Genomic DNA, 21,517 nt, shown 5'->3' on the forward strand with positions numbered 1-21,517 from the left:
CAGTCAGAATCAAAAGAAGAAATAAAAATTTTCAAAATTTTATTTGATGTCGTTATAATTTATAATAATGATCAAACTCTTATAAAATTTTTTATTGATTTCCATGATCCTCAATGGTCATACAAATTAACAAGTGAATTGGAAGAATTGGAAGCCGAAACTGTAGAAAATATACCAGCCGAACCTGGAATTCGTTCTAGAAAAGCAAAACATGTAGTGGTTTTTACTGATTTAAAAGAACCGCATAACGAGATTTATACTAATCTCAAAGATAATCAAAATTCTGATCAAACAGATGAAATGGCTTTGATCCGTTATTCACAACAATCTGATTTTCGTCGAGAGATAATTAAAAGGATTCATGCGTTCCCAAAGACGTAAAACTGTTATTTGGGAATTTTTGCAAGCAAAAGCACATTCACCCCTTTTTTTTGATAGAATAGATAAATATATTTTTTTCGTTTGATATACGGGGGCTAAAAAAAAAATTCTTAGAAATTTCATTTGGAAATTTTTTTTTTTTTTTTGATAAAAACGAAGAAGAACAATCAAAAAAAGAAGAACAAAGACGTATAGAAATTGCGGAAACTTGGGATAGCTTCCTATTTGCTCAAAAAATAAGAGGTTTTATTTTAGTAACTCAATCTATTCTTAGAAAATATATTATATTACCTTTATTGATAATAATTAAAAATAGCATCCGTATCGTATTATTTCAACTTCCCGAGTGGGAAGAGAATTTAAAGGATTGGAAACGTGAAATGCATGTTAAATGTACTTATAATGGGGTTCAACTATCCGAAACAGAATTTCCACGAAACTGGTTAACGGATGGTATTCAGATAAAATCCTATTTCCGTTTTATCTTAAACCTTGGCATAAATATAAATTTCAATCATCTCAGAAGGCTCGACTAAAAAAAACAAAAGGAGAAAAAAAATGATTTTCGTGTTTTAACAGTTTGGGGGCTGGAAACTGACCTACCTTTTGGTTCTACCAAAACAAAGCCTTCTTTTATTAAACATATTTTTAAAGAATTAAAAAATAGAATCAAAAAATCCAAAACGAAGTCTTTTCCGGTTTTAAGGATTTTCAAAGAAAGAGCAACAATTTTCCTAAAAGTCGAAAAAGAAATTAAAAACGGGATTATAAAAAACTTGTTTTTTATAAAAGAAAAAAAAAATACCTTTCAAAACGAAATAGAATTCCATTAGTTGGCCCGAGAGAAATATATGAATTAAATGAAACTAAAAAAGATTCAATAATGAGTAATCAGATGATTCATGAACTATCTGTTCAAAAAAAATCGACGGAGTGGCCAAATTCTTCACTCAGCGAAAACAAAATAAAAAATGTGATTGATAAAATAAAGACAATCAGAAATCAAAAGAAAAAAATTTCAAAAGAAAAAGGAAAACTAACTAATAGTTGTAACAAACTGTGTTATAATTATAAAATAATTGAGTTATCAAAAAAAAGTTGGCAGACATTAAAAAAAAAAATACTCGATTAATTCGTAAATCTGTTTTTTTAAAAAAAATTTGCGTTGAACAACTATCTATTTCTATTTTTCTAGGTATTATTAATATTCCAAGAATTACTACACAACTTTTTGTTGATTCAACAAAAAAAATTCTTGATCGATATATTTACAAGAATGAGGAAAATGGAGAAAAAAAAATATACCATTTATTTTATTTCGACTATAAAAAACTTCATATCAAAAAAAAAAATTTTAGTTATGACTTATGCTCTTTATCACAAGCATATGTATTTTACAAATTATCACAAATTCAAGTTAGTAACATTTCTAAATTAAAGTCTTTTTTTGAATATAACATATACATAACATCCTTTTTTGTTAAGAATCAAATAAAGGCTTTTTTTTCAAGAACAAGGAATCTTTTATTATGAATGGAAAGATAAAACTCTTTTAAATTCCGAAATAAATCAATGGAAAAACTAGTTACGAAGTCATTCTCAATATAATTTACCTCAGATTGCATGGGCTAGATTAGTAACCCAAAAATGGAAAAAAAAATAAACCAAGACTCTCTAGTTCTAAATCCAAGTTTAAACAATGTGTATTCATACGAAAATTTTTTTTTTGATAATTACAAAAAACAAAATTTTTGTGAGGCTAACTCATTTTTCAATCCAAAACATAAACAGAATTTCAAAAAGGATTCTATATATAATCTTTTTTGCTACAAATCTATTCATTCTACATAAATTTTTTTTGATATGTCTACAGGCCTATAAAATATAATATTCGGAGTATAGGGGAAATTTGGCATAGAAAATATTTGGATTGGAGAATTCTCAACTTTTGGTTTAGAAAAAAAGTAAATATTGAGCTTGATACTAAGAGTAAAAAAAAATATATTAAGACTAAAGTTAAGAATTATCAAAGAATTTATAAAATAACTAAGACGAGTCTTGCCAATCAAAAAATAAATTTTTTTGATTGGATGGAAATGAATGAAGAAATACTAAATCCTCGTATAACAAATTTTGACTTTTTTTTCTTTCCAGAATTTTTATTATTTTCTAGTACATATAAAATGAAACCGTGAGTCATACCAATTAAATTACTTCTTTTCAATTTTAATGTAACAAAAAATGTGAATAAACAGATCACCCTAAAGAAAAAAGGTTTTATACCATCAAACGAAAAAAAATTCCTTCGGTTTTTTAATCTAAAAACAGAAGAAAACGAATCGGCAGGTCAAGAAGAGTTTGAAATCAGATAAAGAAACAAAAATAAATACGGAATCAGCTCTATCAAAGCAAGAAAAAAATATTGAAGAAAATTATACAAAATCGAAGATAAAAAAACGTAAAAATAAAAAAATCCAAAAAGCAATACCGAAGCGGAACTTGACTTATTTCTCAAAAGGTATTCACGTTTTCAATTGCGATGGAATTGTTTTTTTAATCAAAAAATTCTCAATAATTTAAAAGCATATTGTTTCTTGGTTAGACTAAAAAATCCAACCGAGATAACGATATCTTGTATTGAAAGAGGAGAGATGAGCCTAGATATTCTAATGATTGAGAAGAATTTCACTTTTTCAAAATTAATGAAAAAAGGAATATTGATTGTTGAACCTGTCCGTTTGTCTGTAAAAAACGATGAACAACTTATTAAAAGAAAAAGAAAAGCTATATTTATAAATATAAACAAAAAAGTTTAAATTTCTTTGTCCCTGAAACTATTCTATCCCCTAAACGACGTAAAGAATTTTGAATTCTAATTAGTTTCAATTTAAAAAAAAAATGCAAGGGATAGAAATTCAAAATTTGATACAAATATTCAAAACTGTGGTCAAGTTTTGAATAAAAAGAAAGATCTTGATAAGGATACAAATATTCTTTGGCCCAATTTTCGATTAGAAGATTTAGCTTGTATGAATCGTTATTGTTTTAATACGACTAACGGAAATCATTTCAGTATGATAAGAATACACATGTATACGCGATTTCAAATGCATTAATGGTAGATCCTTTTTACTATATTTTGACTATATATATAATTAAGTTACGGTATATAAAAAATATATAATATAAGTTACAGTATATGAAAACAATTGGATGCACAAATGTGAGAGATTGTTTTAAATTAAATCTTTATACATGAGATTCATTGAATTAATGACATAGATACCACTCAGAACGAATCCATAAATAAATTTTTAAAATCCTCCTTTTTTAGATCGAAATTTAAACTTTTTTTATAAAATTAAGAATTAAGAAGTTGATAATTAAATTCGGATCCTTGTACAAAAAAACTACCATTATTATTACTTATCAGTAAAATTCATATCTTTCAATTCATATTAAAAAAAGGAAGGATTTCTTTTTATGATAAAAAATACATTCATTTCATTTCAAGAAAAAAACGAAGAAAGCAAGGGATCTGTTGAATTTCAAGTAACCAGTTTCACTAATAAGATACGAAGACTTACTTCACATTTGGAATTGCACAGAAAAGATTATTTATCTCAGAGAGGTCTACGAAATATTCTGGGAAAACGTCAACGACTGCTGGCTTATTTGTCAAAAAAAAATAGAGTACGTTATAAAAAATTAATTAATCAGTTGAATATTCGGGAATTAAAAACTCGTTAAATTCCAAAATTGTGAATTAGTTTATTTTTTAGATCTTGAATTTTTGAATAAACTTCTTTTTCAGCAATCTAATTAATACCAGAACGAATCAAGGAAAAACTTATGAAAAGACCAGTTACAGGAAAAAAATCTTATGATAGTCAATATGGGACCTCACCACCCATCCATGCACGGTGTTCTTCGCTTAATTGTTACTCTAGACGGTGAGGATGTTGTTGATTGTGAACCCATATTGGGTTATTTACACAGAGGAATGGAAAAAATTGCAGAAAACCGAACAATTATAAAATATTTACCTTATGTAACGCGGTGGGATTATTTAGATACTATGTTTACAGAAGCAATAACAGTAAATGGACCCGAACAATTAGGAAATATTCAAGTTCCTAAAAGAGCCAGCTATATTAGAGTAATTATGCTAGAATTGAGTCGTATAGCTTCTCATCTGTTATGGCTTGGCCCTTTTATGGCAGATATTGGGGCACAGACTCCCTTTTTCTATATTTTCAGAGAACGAGAATTTGTATATGATCTATTCAAAGCTGCCACCGGTATGAGAATGATGCATAATTTTTTTCGTATTGGAGGAATAGCGGCGGATTTACCTTATGGTTGGATAGATAAATGCTTGGATTTTTGTGATTATTTTTTAACAGAGGTTGTTGAATATCAAAAATTTATTACACGAAATACTATTTTTTTAGAACGAGTTGAAGGCGTTGGGATTATTGGTGGGGAAGAAACAATAAATTGGGGTTTATCCGGACCAATGTTACGCGCATCCGGAATACCATGGGATCTTCGTAAAGTTGATCGTTATGAGTCTTACGATGAATCTGAGTGGGAAATTCAGTGGCAAAAACAAGGAGATTCATTAGCTCGTTATTTAGTACGACTTAGCGAAATGACAGAATCCATCAAAATTATTCAACAGGCTCTGGAAGGACTTCCGGGGGGTCTCTATGAAAATTTAGAAAGTAGAGGCTTTGATAAAAAACGGAATCCAGAGTGGAATGATTTTGAATATCGATTCATTAGTAAAAAACCTTCCCCTACTTTTGAATTATCGAAACAAGAACTTTACGTAAGAGTTGAAGCTCCAAAAGGGGAATAGAGAATTTTTCTCATAGGAGATCATAGTGATTTTCCTTGGAGATGGAAAATCCGACCGCCGGGTTTTATTAATTTGCAAATTCTTCCTGAACTAGTTAAAAGAATGAAATTGGCTGATATTATGACGATACTCGGTAGCATAGATATAATTATGGGAGAAGTTGATCGTTAAAATGATAATTTATGCAACAGAAGTACAAACTATAAATTCTTTTCTTAGATTGGAATCTTTAAAAGAGGTCTATGGACTCATATGGATATTTGTCCCTATATTTTCTCTTGTATAGGGAATCATAACTGGTGTACTAGTAATTGTGTGGTTAGAAAGAGAAATATCTGCAGGGATACAACAACGTATTGGACCTGAATACGCCGGCCCGTTAGGAATTCTTCAAGCTTTAGCCGACGGGAAAAAACTACTTTTCAAAGAAGATCTTCGTCCATCTAGAGGAAATACTCCTTTATTTAGTATTGGACCATCTATAGCAGTTATCTCTATTTTACTAAGTTATTCAGTAATTCCTTTTAGCAATCACCTTGTTTTAGCGGATCTCAATATCGGTATTTTTTTATGGATTGCCATCTCAAGTGTTGCTCCGATCGGACTTCTTATGTCAGGATATGGATCAAATAATAAATATTCTTTTTAGGTGGTCTGCGAGCTGCTGCTCAAGCGATTAGTTATGAAATGCCATTAACTCTATGTGTTTTATCAATATCTCTACGTGCGATTCGTTGAAACAGAAAGGTTTATTCCGTTTCTTATAGATAAAAAAATGTGTAAAAAAACGGAATATATATATATATATATATATTTATATTTCGGATTAATCTTAATAAAAGGAATTTGATAGTTATATATGCGTGAAAAAAAACTGCTCAGAAATTAGCAGTAAAAAGAAAAATTAAGTCTCATTTCCTATGTACAAAGGTTAAATGGAAATAAACATAAGCGTAAGAATCACTTTACCCCAAGGCTGGTTGATTAGTCAGCCGGGCTTGAAGCGGGTTAAAAAAAAATATTAACCATATGACGTTTTCACTATCAGTTATATAAATTTCTATACATATACATATATTACAAAGTGATCGGCAATTAGGTAAAAACGCGTGGAAGGTTAGAAACACCAAAATACACAAAGAATTTGTAATAGAGATTAACCAAATTGAAAAGGATATTTATGCATAACATAAGATAACAAAAAAAAGAAGGTTAATTGGGGCTTGAAATTTGTAGAAATGATCAGGCAGTACTCCCCAAGATTCCGATTCAGAGTATGCTCCCATCCACCGAAAAATGTAATGACTATCAGAAACGAAATAATCCTTTAATTTTTTTAAGTCCACATACTTTTTTTCTAAAAAAGAAAGAAGAATAGGAACGAAACAAGTATTTTTTTTTTGCAAGTATATATTTTTTTTATAGATTTTGAAAATAAAATAGAATTTATATCTTGAATAATAAACTAATAGGATGTTTAATTCTTTTTCGTAATTGAAAAACACGACGGGCTGAAAAACCTAGTTTTATTTTTACAAGGGGTGCTTTATTAAAGGATTAAGTTATTACTCAACAAATAGAAATTAAAAATTGTAAAGGATGAGATGAATTCCGAAGCGCGTTTTTTAGTTTTAGAATTTGAGCAGACAGAATTCCATTGGTATAATTCGGGACCCCAGATATATTTCTATTTAATCCATTTTAGAACACATCATATCCATCTAAATAATACTAATCTGGTCCTTATATTTATTTATGGCCCCCGAGGAGCCGTATGAGGCGAAGACCTCATGTACGGTTTTGTAATAGCGGTGAGAATAGTAATGTTATCACCGACTAGGATTATCTAACAGTTTAAGTACAGTTGATATAGTTGAGGCACAATCAACATATGGTTTTTGGGGATGGAATTTGTGGCGTCAACCTATAGGTTTTATCATTTTTCTAATTTCTTCCCTAGCAGAATGCGAGAGGTTACCTTTTGATTTACCAGAAGCGGAAGAAGAATTAATAGCAGGTTATCAAACTGAATATTCCGGTATCAAATTTGGTTTATTTTATGTTGCTTCTTATCTAAATCTATTAATTTCCTCATTATTTGTAACAGTTCTATACTTAGGCGGTTGGAATATTTCTATTCCATATATATCTATTCTGGAGCTATTTGAAAAGGATCTAATTTTTGGAACAACAATTGGTATCTTTATTACATTAGCTAAAACTTATTTGTTCTTGTTCATTTCTATCGCAACCAGATGGACTTTACCTAGGCTAAGAATGGATCAACTATTAAATCTTGGATGGAAATTTCTTTTACCGATTTCCCTTGGTAATCTATTATTAACAACTTCTTTCCAACTCTTTTCACTCTAAATTGAAAATCAATCCAAGATATTCATTACTTGTTTTAAACAAGAGAAAGAAACAAAGATCAAATTATTCATAGATAATTACAATATGCTTCCTATGATAACCGGGTTCATGAATTATGGTCAACAAACCCTACGAGTTGCAAGGTATATTGGTCAGGGGTTTCATGATTACCTTATCCCACACAAATCGTTTACCTGTAACTATTCAATATCCCTATGAAAAATTAATAACATCAGAACTTTTCCGCGGTCGAATCCATTTTGAGTTTGATAAATGCATTGCTTGTGAAGTATGTGTTTGAGTATGTCCTATAGATCTGCCGGTTGTTGATTGGAAATTGGAAACCAATATTCGAAAAAAACGATTGCTTAATTACAGTATTGATTTTGGAATTTGTATATTTTGTGGTAATTGTGTTGAGTATTGTCCAACAAATTGTTTGTCAATGACTGAAGAATATGAATTTTCAACTTATGATTGTCACGAGTTGAATTATAATCAAATCGCTTTGGGGCGTTTACCAATGTCAGTAATTGACGATTATACTATTCGAACAATTTTGAATTCACCTCAAACAAAAAATGGGTAAACCCATTAGTTTTATTAAAAAAAGAATGCAAAACTGTTGAATTATATTATATTTATATAAAGAATTTAATTAAAAACTTGTAATTATAGACTAATATTAAGTATTAAGGCTCATCCTTTTAATATAATATTTTCGTAATTATTATCTTGCTTGAAATAGATAGGTTGAAAATATTAGAATAAAAAAGCGAAACTGTCTAATAATTGTATCTACATCAATTAATATTTATTAGATTCTAATTTCACTCTATTAGAAACATATTAAAAAAAAATTCCCCGGTTAAATTAATAAGGTCATGAAAAGGATTTCTATTTTTTTCTTTTTTTTAATAATATAATGGATTTGCCTGGACCAATACATGATTTTCTTTTAGTTTTTATGGGATCTGGTTTTCTAGTAGGAGGTCTGGGAGTGGTATTACTTCCTAACCCAATATTTTCAGCCTTTTCCTTAGGATTTGTTCTTGTTTGTATATCTTTATTGTATATTCTAGCAAATTCCCATTTTGTAGCTGCTGCACAACTCCTTATTTACGTGGGAGCCATAAATGTTTTAATCATATTTGCTGTGATGTTCATGAATGATTCCGAATATTCCATAGATTTCAATCTGTGGACTGTTGGGAATGAGATTACTTCATTGGTTTGTACAACTATTCTTTTTTCATTAATTTCTACTATTCTCGATACGTCATGGTACGGGGTTATTTGGACTACAAGATTAAACCAGATTTTAGAACAAGATTTAATAAGTAATAGTCAACAAATAGGAATTCATTTATCGACAGATTTTTTTATTCCATTTGAACTCATTTCAATAATTTTTTTAGTTGCTTTGATAGGTGCAATTTATGTGGCTCGTCAATAAAAAAGGTTCCGATTAGTAAAAAACAAAGAAAACTTTGTGTTTGTGTATGTTATGATATTTTTTTCCGTTCATTCAATTTGATTGAATACTATTTCATTTTTTAAATATATATTTTTATATTTTATATATATTTGAAATTTTTTCCCTAATATAGTTTTTATTCGTACTTTGTTGTTATATTCTAGTTGATTGAATCCGGTGAATTGTTTTTATTATTCATATTGATAATGAATCAAAATTGATAAGGAGTTGCTCAATGATACTCGAACATGTACTTGTTCTGAGTGCCTATTTATTTTTGATTGGTCTTTATGGATTGATCACGAGTCGAAATATGGTTAGGGCTCTTATGTGCCTTGAACTTATACTCAATGCAGTTAATATGAATCTCGTAATATTTGCTGATTTTTTTTTGATAATTCCCAACTAAAAGGGGATATTTTCTGCATTTTTGTTATAGCAATTGCAGCCGCTGAAGCAGCTATTGGATTAGCTATAGTCTCGTCAATTTATCGTAACAGAAAATCAACTCGCATCAACCAATCAACCTTATTAAATAAGTAGCATAAATCCAAAAATTATAGGTTTAAATTTTGCATATATGATAGGTTATGTCTTACTAGATTAAATTTGTGAAAATCTAAGAAATCAAAGTATTTTAGCCCCGTTTTTTACCAATTGAGCCAGAATTCATTAAAAAAATTCTATTAAAGGAAATCATTGCTTCATCTAGTATTTTAATTTTAATATATCATTTAGTTATAAGTGTACTAGATTGAAAATTTATGACATTCAAAAAATTATAGATCCTATGTCACATTCAGTAAAAATTTATGATACAGACGTATTAGAAATGATACCTTGGGATGGATGTAAAGTTAAGCAAATAGCTTCTGCCCCAAGAACCGAGGATTGTGTTGGTTGTAAGAGATGTGAATCTGCCTGTCCAACGGATTTTTTGAGCGTTCGAGTTTATTTATGGCATGAAACAACTCGAAGCATGGGTCTAGCTTATTGATACGTTACCGAAAACCTGATTTGAATAAATTTGGAATACATTTTATTTTTTTTATTGACAAGTATTCGTACTCAAAAAAGTTCAATTATATTTTTTAATTTATATATCTTTTTGAGTACGCGTTCTTTGGACCTGGTGTATCTTGTCTTTACCACGAATGATTTTCCTTGGTTAACAATAATTGTTGTTTTTCCAATATCTGACGGTTCATTAATGTTATTTCTCCCGCATAGGGGAAATAAAGTTAATAAGTGGTATACTATATGCATTTGTATCTTAGAACTTCTTCTAACGACTTACGCTTTTTGTTATAATTTTAAACTGGACGATCCATTAATTCAACTGTCCGAAGATTATAAATGGCTCAATTTTTTTTGATTTTTATTGGAGACTGGGAATAGATGGACTTTCTATAGGAACGATTTTACTGACCGGATTTATTACTACTTTAGCTACTTTAGCGGCTTTTCCAGTTACTCGGGATTCCCGATTATTCTATTTCCTGATGTTAGCAATGTACAGCGGCCAAATAGGATCATTTTCTTCTCGGGATATTTTACTTTTTTTCATCATGTGGGAATTAGAATTAATTCCCGTTTATCTCCTTTTATCCATGTGGGGTGGAAAGAAACGTTTGTATTTAGCTACAAAATTTATTTTATACACTGCAGGAAGTTCTATTTTTTTATTAATAGGAGTTTTAGGTATAAGTTTATATGGTTCGAACGAACCAACATTAAATTTAGAACTATTAGGGAATCAAGCCTATCCTGTCACACTCGAAATACTATTTTATATTGGATTTCTTATTGCTTTTGCCGTCAAATCACCGATTATACCTTTACATACTTGGTTAACTGACACCCACGGCGAGGCACATTACAGTATATGTATGCTTCTCGCTGGAATCTTATTAAAAATGGGAGCATATGGATTGGTTCGAATCTATATGGAATTATTACCTCACGCTCATTCTATGTTTTCTCCTTGGTTGATGGTAGTCGGTACAATCCAAATAATTTATGCAGCTTCAACATCTACCGGTCAACGTAATTTAAAAAAGAGAATAGCCTATTCTTCTGTATCTCATATGGGTTTTATAATTATAGGTATTGGTTCTATAACGGATCCTGGGCTTAATGGAGCTATTTTACAAATAATCTCTCATGGATTTATTGGCGCTGCACTTTTTTTCTTGGCAGGAACTAGTTATGATAGAATCCGGCTTGTTTATCTTGATGAAATGGGTGGAATGGCTATCTCCATTCCAAAGATATTTACAATGTTCACTCTCCATTCCATGGTAAGGTGTGTTGGACATGTCGGATGTCGTCTTTGGTACTAGCCGGCCTCGGTTTGTATCACTGTCGATCGATGTTGAAGTGTGGGTGTCGATCGATTTGTTGTTGCGTCTGTCGATCGATAGCGATGCTTCTGGTCGACGCGCAATGTAACTCTGAATCTCCACCAACTCCCCTTGTATAGCTTCGATCTTGGAGGTCAATGCACTGATTGTAAGATCCATTGGTAAATTGATGTCATCACATTTCTCCTCTATAGTTTCCAGAGCTTTGTAGATCCCTTCTACCAACTGATCTATCTCTTCTCTCTGGTGTGGAAATTCGGTTGAGACTTCATCGTGTGTGGGCGTGGCGGATTGGTGTCGATCGATGCAGCCAAATGGTTGTCGATCGATGCGTGATGGCGTCTGGCAACCGATGGTGATTGTCTGCTGTCGATCGATTGGGAGTGTCGTCTGTCGATCGATGGAGGTCAAGCAGTGTCGGTCGCGTTCTGAATTGTGGCTATGTCTGTGATAACCCACCCTTCGGGATAAAAATGGTCGAGACAGATGATTGGTCGAACATCAACTTGGTGGTCGAATCGTGGGCAATAAAGATCGATCGGGAAATTGCGAAGAACGAGGTGGTCAAAGAATTGATTGTGATTGAACTATGATTTTTTTGATAATTCCCAACTAAAAGGGGATATTTTCTGCATTTTTGTTATAGCAATTGCAGCCGCTGAAGCAGCTATTGGATTAGCTATAGTCTCGTCAATTTATCGTAACAGAAAATCAACTCGCATCAACCAATCAACCTTATTAAATAAGTAGCATAAATCCAAAAATTATAGGTTTAAATTTTGCATATATGATAGGTTATGACTTACTAGATTAAATTTGTGAAAATCTAAGAAATCAAAGTATTTTAGCCCCGTTTTTTACCAATTGAGCCAGAATTCATTAAAAAAATTCTATTAAAGGAAATCATTGCTTCATCTAGTATTTTAATTTAATATATCATTTAGTTATAAGTGTACTAGATTGAAAATTTATGACATTCAAAAAATTATAGATCCTATGTCACATTCAGTAAAAATTTATGATACCTGTATAGGATGTACTCAGTGTGTCCGAGCATGTCCTACAAACGTATTAGAAATGATACCTTGGGATGGATGTAAAGTTAAGCAAATAGCTTCTGCCCCAAGAACCGAGGATTGTGTTGGTTGTAAGAGATGTGAATCTGCCTGTCCAACGGATTTTTTGAGCGTTCGAGTTTATTTATGGCATGAAACAACTCGAAGCATGGGTCTAGCTTATTGATACGTTACCGAAAACCTGATTTGAATAAATTTGGAATACATTTTATTTTTTTTATTGACAAGTACTCGTACTCAAAAAAGTTCAATTATATTTTTTAATTTATATATCTTTTTGAGTACGCGTTCTTTGGACCTGGTGTATCTTGTCTTTACCACGAATGATTTTCCTTGGTTAACAATAATTGTTGTTTTTCCAATATCTGACGGTTCATTAATGTTATTTCTCCCGCATAGGGGAAATAAAGTTAATAAGTGGTATACTATATGCATTTGTATCTTAGAACTTCTTCTAACGACTTACGCTTTTTGTTATAATTTTAAACTGGACGATCCATTAATTCAACTGTCCGAAGATTATAAATGGCTCAATTTTTTTTGATTTTTATTGGAGACTGGGAATAGATGGACTTTCTATAGGAACGATTTTACTGACCGGATTTATTACTACTTTAGCTACTTTAGCGGCTTTTCCAGTTACTCGGGATTCCCGATTATTCTATTTCCTGATGTTAGCAATGTACAGCGGCCAAATAGGATCATTTTCTTCTCGGGATATTTTACTTTTTTTCATCATGTGGGAATTAGAATTAATTCCCGTTTATCTCCTTTTATCCATGTGGGGTGGAAAGAAACGTTTGTATTTAGCTACAAAATTTATTTTATACACTGCAGGAAGTTCTATTTTTTTATTAATAGGAGTTTTAGGTATAAGTTTATATGGTTCGAACGAACCAACATTAAATTTAGAACTATTAGGGAATCAAGCCTATCCTGTCACACTCGAAATACTATTTTATATTGGATTTCTTATTGCTTTTGCCGTCAAATCACCGATTATACCTTTACATACTTGGTTAACTGACACCCACGGCGAGGCACATTACAGTATATGTATGCTTCTCGCTGGAATCTTATTAAAAATGGGAGCATATGGATTGGTTCGAATCAATATGGAATTATTACCTCACGCTCATTCTATGTTTTCTCCTTGGTTGATGGTAGTCGGTACAATCCAAATAATTTATGCAGCTTCAACATCTACCGGTCAACGTAATTTAAAAAAGAGAATAGCCTATTCTTCTGTATCTCATATGGGTTTTATAATTATAGGTATTGGTTCTATAACGGATCCTGGGCTTAATGGAGCTATTTTACAAATAATCTCTCATGGATTTATTGGCGCTGCACTTTTTTTTCTTGGCAGGAACTAGTTATGATAGAATCCGACTTGTTTATCTTGATGAAATGGGTGGAATGGCTATCTCCATTCCAAAGATATTTACAATGTTCACTATCTTATCGATGGCTTCCCTTGCATTACCGGGCATGAGTGGTTTTGTTGCAGAATTAATCGTTTTTTTTGGAATAATTACCAGCCAAAAATATTTCTTAATTTCAAAAATTTTAATTATTTTTGTAATGGCAATTGGAATGATATTAACTCCTACATATTTATTATCTATGTCACGTCAAATGTTCTATGGATACAAGTTAATTAATTCTTGGGTTCACCCTTTAGGGTGAACCTCTAGATTCACCAACCAATAATGGTTGAGTATTTGATATTTGATATCTTTTAAAAAAAGAAATAAAATTGAATATCCAAATTAGATTATATTTTTAAAATAAAATAATAAAAATACATAAAAATAGTTACAAAAAATAAATTTATTAATATTGTTAAATCTTCAGCAAAATACTAAACCCTATACCCTAAACCCTAAACCCTAAACGTTAAACCTTAAACTTTGGATAAACTCTAAACCGTTGGAAAATCTTAAACCCTAAATCATACATTAAAAACAAAATTTTACTAACACTAAACCCTAAATCCTAATCACTAAACCCTAAACCCTTGGGTAAACCCTAAACCCTTGGGTAAACTCTGAACCCTTGGATAAATCATAAACTCTAGGGTTTAATTTTAAATATTTTTGATTTAGAGTTTATGATTTATTCAAGGGTTCATGGTTTATCCAAGGGTTTAGGGTTTAGTGATTAGGGTTTAGGGTTTAGTGTTATTAAGATTTAGTTTTTAATGTATGATTTAGGGTTTAAAATTTTCTAATGGTTTACGGTTTATCCAAGATTTAAGGTTTATAATTTAGGGTTTGGAGTTTAGGATTTAGGGTATAGGATTTAGTATTTTTCTAAAAGTTTATCAATATTTATTTATTTATTTTTTGTAACTATTTTAATGTATTTTTATTGTTTTATTTTAAAAATATAATCTTATTTGGAAATTCAATTTTGTTTTCTTTTTTAAAAGATATCAAATATCAAATACTCAAACATTATTGGTTGGTGAATCTAGAGGTTCACCCTAGGGGTGAACCCAAGAATTTCTCTATATTTATTAGTTTTTAATGTATGATTTAGGGTTTAAGATTTTCCAAAGGTTTAGTGTTTATCCAAAGTTTAAGGTTTAACGTTTAGGGTTTAGTGTTTAGGATTTACGGTATAGGGTTTAGTATTTTGCTGAAGATTTAACAATATTAATTAATTCATTTTTTGTAACTATTTTTATGTATTTTTATTATTTTATTTTAAAAATATAATCTAATTTGGATATTCAATTTTATTTCCTTTTTTAAAAGATATCAAATATCAAATACTCAAACACTATTGGTTGGTGAACCTAAAGGTTCACCCTAGGGGGTGAACCCAAGAATTTCTCTATTTATTATCTATGTCACGTCAAATGTTCTATGGATACAAGTTAATTAATGCCAAAAACTTTTCTTTTTTTGATTCTGGATCCCGAGAGTTATTTCTTTCAATCTCTATTCTTCTACCTATAATTGGTATTGGGATTTATCCTGATTTTGTGCTCTCATTAGCAAGTGACAAGGTCGAATCCATTTTATCTAATTATTTTTATGGATAGTTTTCAGGAAATAAAAAAAACATTAAATTGAATTATAATAAAAAGTCTTTGCTTTTTGTATTGTGAGAACCTTTTGAATCATTGTACTACTTGATTCAAAAGGTTCTTGATGATTTACTACTAAAACTAAATTAGATTTCTTAACTTATATGAAGTTATATATAGATGCTATTTTTTTTATTTGGTTTCTTTCCTTTTTTTGTTAATGTTTTAGTTAATTCGATGTAAATGAACCATAACTATGTAAACCTATTCCTAAAAGATTGACGCCAAAATAGCATATCCAAATTAAAAGAAAACCTAGCGAAGCCACAATTGCAGAATTTATACCTCGAGCATTCCTATTTGTTTTAATATGTAAATAAATTGCGATGATGGTCCAAGTAATAAATGCCCAGGTTTCTTTCGGATCCCAATTCCAATATGAACCCCATGTTTCATTAGCCCATACAGCTCCTGAAAGAATGCCGACGGTTAAAAAGATAAATCCGAGACTAATAATACAAAAACTCCAATAATCTAATTGTTCAATCAATTGATACCTATAATAATTTCTAGAAAAACTAAAATTAATGTTTTGTTGTAGTAAAATAGAATTTCTTTCATTTATGTAGTAAAGTACATCAAAAGAAAATAATTCATTTAATAACATTTTTTTTTCATATTATTTTTCCAAAAAGTAGATCTGACCTTGCGAAATGTAATGACTAGAAGAGCTATTGATAATAATGATCCGCATAACAGAGCGCCATAGCCTAATATCATCATACTTACGTGCATCATTAACCACTGGGACTGGAGAGCTGGTACTAATATTCCAGACTGAGGCATGTTGTTTAAAAGACATGAAGTAGCAAAACCCTGAATAAAAATAGCACTTGGCGCAGTTATTGCGTTTAAGCGATTTTTTTTATTATTAAAATAGGAAACTATATGAATAATTGCAAAAGCCCACGAAAGACAAATTAATGATTCATATAAATTGCTTAATGGAAAATGTCCTGAATAAATCCAACGCGTAAATAATAATCCTGTTATACCAAAAAACGTAATTACGATTCCTTTATCTGATGAATAAAAAAATCCTATGATTCATCTAAATTAACTAATAAAGTTAAAAAATAAATTAGTAGTACAATTGAAACGACCGAAAAGATATATGAGTTAATATATGCTCTAAAATTGAAAAATCATAAAAATTTGTTAAAAATTAAAATTAATACTAGGTTTCCCCGATTTTAGAAAACAAGTCGGGTATTAATTTGATTATAAACTTATATATCTCTTTTATAATATCTTATGCCGCTACTCGGACTCGAACCGAGATGCTCTAGCACTGCTTCCTAAGAGCAGCGTGTCTACCAATTTCACCATAGCGGCAACTTGTTCAAAATAATACTAACAAGTTTTTACTCTATCGTCGAGATTCAAATTTTAAATAAAGAAGCTAATTTAATTGAATTTAAATTGATTTTTTATTACTAAAAAATGCTTTTTCTAAAAATTAAAACTTCTCCAAAATCTTAGAAATTTTAACTAAAATTTCCTAAGTTGCTCAAGAGAAATGTAAAACAATAATTGTCAAAATTTCTATTTTCATGCATCTTTTTATATTGTACAAACATAATATTTTTTGATCACTTAAAAAAAATATCATATGTTATTACTTATTATTATCTAATATTCACTTAATTGTGGCTAGATGCTTTTATAACTTTGATTCCAAGTAAAGAATATAAGAATTAAGAGAAATAATAATTCCTAAAGGTATAAAATGAATTTTTTTGACTTAAATTAATTAAAGAACCTGTTGATTTCGCTAAAGATCTTGTATTTCCTAGTTAAGAGGAATACAAGATCTTTTTTATTTTTTTATTGATGGGGAAAGTAATAACCCCCCCCCCCCCTTTTTTTTTTACAAAATCAATAGGAATTTTTCTTAATATATTATTATCTTTTTTTTTTCTCTTTTGGTTCCTATTGATTTCTTTAATTTATATGTATTCTAAAAAATTTGTTTTTACGTTAGGCTAATTCTAATGATTCTAGTGTTTTTTTATTTATTTTTTGTTGTAAAAAAACTTTTTGAATTACCTGTAGAAAGCGATTTCTCTAAGGAAAAAGCTTTCAACGATGTCCAATATCCTTTCCTTTTCCAAATTTTTTTTACGAATATGCTTTTTCGAGATAGAAGTACGTTTTTTTGGAACTGCCATTCAAAAATGAAAAAAAGTTTTTCAGTGGTATAATTGGATGTCAAAGACATTTATATTCTATTCTTTCGTACTCCACATTGAGTAATTTTTTTTTCAAATTTTTTATTATATATTATTTTTCAAACAAAACAGACATTCAAAAGTTTAAACCCACTATTTTTTTCCTTTTTTCTTGAATTTTTTTTTGTATTTAACGTTTTAAATCCGTATGAGAGTGCTCATTTAATTATCTATACTGATAGATTATATTAGAATAATTTTATTAAATTTCTTCACTTCATATGTAAAAAAAAATATCGATTATAATAATATTTCTTGAAAAAAAAAACTCACTTAGTGTACTGGAAGACAATCACTAAATTCCATAATTCAATAATAATTCTAAATAATCAAACCCAAATAACTTTTAATAATAATTAATATTAAGTATTTTTTGTCGTAAATCTTTGTTCTATTCTTAATATATGTATATATTATTGTAATATGGAATTATAATTCACTTTTTCTGTATCTGCATAAAATCAAATTTTATTTAGTAGTAAAAAAAAAAGGACAAATCGTTTTTTTTACAGTAACTTAGTAATATTAGTTAATAACTTCTAATTTTTTTGATTTGAATATATATTTCTTTTCCAAGTTTATGAAGGATTATACTAATTCGAAAAAATTTCTATTTAAGTTTGAATAATGCGCTTTTTTATTATCCCTTTGAAAAAAAATAATATATATATACAATCAGTGAATAAGATTATATAAATTTAAGAATAAAAAGGGTTTTTTTTTTTTGGAACATACATATCAATATTCATGGATCATCCCTTTCATTCCACTTCCAGTACCTATTTTACTCGGAGCTGGACTTCTACTTTTTTCCGACAGCAACAAAAAACCTTCGACGTATGTGGACGTTTCTGAATTATTTTTTGTTAAGTATAGTTATGATCTTTTCGCTCTATCTATCTTTCAACAAATTTTTCTAAGTTGCATTCATCAAAATGTATGGTCTTGGACCATAAATAATGAATTTCTTTGAGTTCGGTTACTTTATTGATCCACTTACTTCTATATGTCATATTAATTACAACTGTTGGAATTTTGGTGCTGATTTATAGTGATAATTATATGTCTCATGATCAAGGATATCTGAGGTTTTTTGCTTATATGGGTTTTTTTTAATACTTCAATGTTAGGATTAGTTACTAGTTCTAATTGATCCAAGTTTATTTTTTTGGGAATTAGTTGGAATGTGTTCGTATTTATTAATAGGTTTTTGGTTCACACGACCTATTGCCAGCGAATGCCTGTCAAAAAGCTTTTGTAACCAATCGTGTAGGGGATTTTGGTTTATTATTAGGAAATTTTAGGTCTTTATTGGTTAACTGGCAGTTTCGAATTTCAAGATTTGTTCGAAATATTCAAGAATTTATTTTTAAATAATAGAATAAATCTCTTATTCCTTACTTTGTGTGCATTTCTATTATTTGTGGGTCCTATTGCTAAATCTGCACAATTTCCTCTTCATGTATGGTTGCCGGATGTCATGGAGGGCCCTACTCCTATTTCGGCTCTTATACATGCTGCTACTATGGTAGCAGCGGGAATTTTCTTGTAGCTCGTCTTCTTCCTCTTTTTATAGTTATCTCTTCTATAATGTATATATATCTTTGATAGGTATAATAACAGTACTCTTAGGAGCCACTTTAGCTCTTGCTCAAAAAGATATTAAGAGAGGTTTAGCCTATTCTACAATGTCTCAACTGAGTTATATGATGTTAGCTCTAGTATGGGGTCTTATATCCGCTTTATTTCATTTGATTACTCATGCTTATTCGAAAGCTTTGTTGTTTTTAGGATCTGGATCCATTATTCATTCATGGAAGTTATAGTTGGCTATTCTCCTGATAAAAGTCAGAATATGATTCTTATGGGTGGTTTGACAAACATGTGCCGATTACAAAACTGCCTTTTTTAGTGTTTTCCTTTGGCAGTAGGAAGAAAAAACGAAAGAATTGCTTTCTTTTTTTCAATGAACATTCATCTATTCTTTATGCTCGTTTTTTTTTATATATTTGATAGAAAAGAAAGGGATTTTATTCGTCTCGAAAATAGAATCATAATTTTTTATTTAAAAAAAAAAGTTCTTTTAGTATTGATCGAAAAAAGGGGAATAACATCCTGAAAATACAATTTTTTCTTGATTCAAATTGTAAGTGTATTCTGAGTCTATTTCTGTATTCTTTCTAGATTCAAAGCAAAGACTAAGTATTGAATCAAAAGAAAAGATAAAAGGGATTATAGGCTCAATACATTCTATTTAATTAGAATAGAAACTCATGCTCGATAGAAATAGTAGATCTAATAGAATCCACAAATGCGGTAGGTTCATTAACAATTCACAGATTCAAGGCAAAAAAAAAAGCATTCATTCCTTTTTTTTATTTTACATCTATAGTCTTTTTGCCCTGGTTGATCTCTCTCTGCTGTAATAAAAGTTTGAAAACTTGGATTACTATATGGTGGAATCTAGACAATGCGAAACTTTCTTGAATGATATTCAAGAAAAAGTGTTCTAGAAAAATTTATACAATTAGAGGAACTATTCCCAGCTGGATGAAATGATAAAGAATACCCAGAAACCGATTTACACACATTTCGTCTAGAATCCACAAAGAAACGATCCAATTCATCAAGATACACAATGATATCGTATCATACAATCTTGCCTTCTCGACAAATCTAATATCTTTCGTTATTCTAAGTGGTTATTCCTTTTGGGTAAGGAAAAGCTTTTTATTCTCAATTCTTGGGTTCAAGAATTCCTATATAATTTAAGTGATACAATTAAAGCTTTTTCGATTCTTTTATAACTGATTTATTTGTATCGATTCCATTCGCCTCACGGTTGGGAACTAAGGATTGGGTTTATTTACAAAGATTTTGGGTTTGCTCATTATGAGCAAATTTTATCTGTCTAGTTTCTACCTTTCCAGTATTCTGTGTACAATTTTTCAATATTGGATCTTTCGTTATTTAAATCGTGTATCTCCGTCACTTGTAGTGATTTATCATGCAATAAATCTAAAAAACGATTCAACGATCCAATTTCTACTCTCTCTTACTTATACATCATAACCAAATCAAGTGGCGTATTTACTTTACTCTTTTTTACCAATATTGGATCCTTTCGGTATGTAATCCGTGTATCTCCGTCACTTGTAGTGATTTACATGCAATAAAATGACTAAAAAAAAACGATTCCTGATCCAAAGATTCTATCTAACTCTCTCTTATTTTAGACATCATAACCAAATCAGAGTCGTATTTACTTTACTCTTTTTTACCCCACGAGGGGATTCCTATCTATATTTCAAAAAAAAATTTCTTTTTTCAGTAAATGTAAGTAGCAAAGAAGTGTGGCTAGGGAAGTATATATCGACCTATACCTAACTTATTGTAGAATTTTTAGGATAAATGATGGGACCATGCAAATTAGAAAAACTTTTCTGGATAAGGGAAGAGATTAACGTTCCATATCGTGACTCACTCATGATATAATAATACCTTGGGCATCCATTCAATGTCAAATCCAATTTTTGGCCCATCCGAATTATGGAAAAATCCACGAGAGGCAATTGGGCGTATTAGTAGGTGCCATATTGCCCATGTTAGCCTATAAAGCCGTGGATATATTTGAGGTTCCACAAGCGGTACTTGA

The 21,517-nt window shown here is 30.0% G+C and overlaps 1 pseudogene; it reads left to right on the plus strand.

Moving 5' to 3' along the window:
* LOC125592648 overlaps positions 1–11,313 on the plus strand; it is a 12,351-nt pseudogene extending 1,038 nt beyond the window's left edge.
* Positions 11,314–21,517: the final 10,204 nt, after the last annotated feature.

The sequence above is a fragment of the Brassica napus genome, chromosome C9, assembly GCF_020379485.1.
Source record: "Brassica napus cultivar Da-Ae chromosome C9, Da-Ae, whole genome shotgun sequence".
Lineage (NCBI taxonomy): Eukaryota > Viridiplantae > Streptophyta > Magnoliopsida > Brassicales > Brassicaceae > Brassica > Brassica napus.